The sequence below is a fragment of the Mus caroli genome (assembly GCF_900094665.2).
Source record: "Mus caroli chromosome X unlocalized genomic scaffold, CAROLI_EIJ_v1.1 GL456233.1, whole genome shotgun sequence".
Lineage (NCBI taxonomy): Eukaryota > Metazoa > Chordata > Mammalia > Rodentia > Muridae > Mus > Mus caroli.
The window spans coordinates 81012-82157 of NW_018388438.1; positions in this window are offsets into that span (position 1 = coordinate 81012).

Sequence of the window (1146 nt, forward strand, 5' to 3'; positions counted from 1 at the left end):
AAGGGAGAGAGTATTTTTTCAAAATAACCTCAAATTAGATATTGAAGTTTTCTTATTCAGCCACTCAACAGTATAGCACAATTCTAAGCATCAAAATAAATGTTCTATAGCTTCCTTTTTTCTTTACCCTTTTAGTTCTCACTTACGTATGTTAATTATATAATAATGGGTTTCATTATGACATATTCCTACATGTATATAATGTGTTTGGGCTCTGGTGAGATGGCTCAGCTGGTGAGCACCTGCCATGAAAACCTGATAACCTGAGTTTGATACCCAAGACCATAGTAGAAGAAAAGAACTGACTCTTGGAAATTGTCCTTTGACTTTCACATGCACATTAAGGCATGCACATGCATACACTCCACCACACATCATAGAGACACATAATAATAGTAGTGGTGATTGTGGTGGTGTGGTAGTAGTAGTAGTAGTAGTAGTAGCAGCAGCAGCAGTAGTACTAATAAACAGATATCGAGTATTTTTATCATATACACACTATCCATTAACCTCTGTTGTACTCCTACCACTCCCAGTGATCCCCTTCTGCTCCAGCTGGTCTTTTTTTTTGGGAGGGGGGAGTATTTATTTCATTTACATTTCCAATGCTATCCCAAAAGTCCCCCACACGCTCCTCCACCCACTCCCCCACACACACCCACTCCCACTTCTTGGCCCTGTCGTTCCCCTGTACTGAGGCATATAAAGTTTGCACAACCAATGGTCCTCTCTTTCCACTGATGGCCAACTAGGCCATCTTCTGATTCATATGCAGCTAGAGACACGAGCTAGGGGGTGGGGGTACTGGCTAGTTCATAGTGTTGTTTCACCTATAGGATTGTGGATCCCTTTAGCTCCTTGGGTACTTTCTCTAGCTCCCCCATTGGGGGCCCTGTGATCCATCCAATAGCTGACTGTGAGCATCCACTTCGGTGCTTGCTAGGCCCCGGCATAGTCTCACAAGAGACATCTATATCTGGGTCCTTTCAGCAAAATCTTGCTAGTGAATGCAATGGTGTCAGCGTTTGGATGTTGATCATGGGATAGAACTCTGGATATGGCAGTCTCTAGATGGCCCATCCTTTCGTCTCAGCTACAAACTTTGTCTCTGTAACTCCTTCCATGGGTGTTTTGTTCCCAATTCTA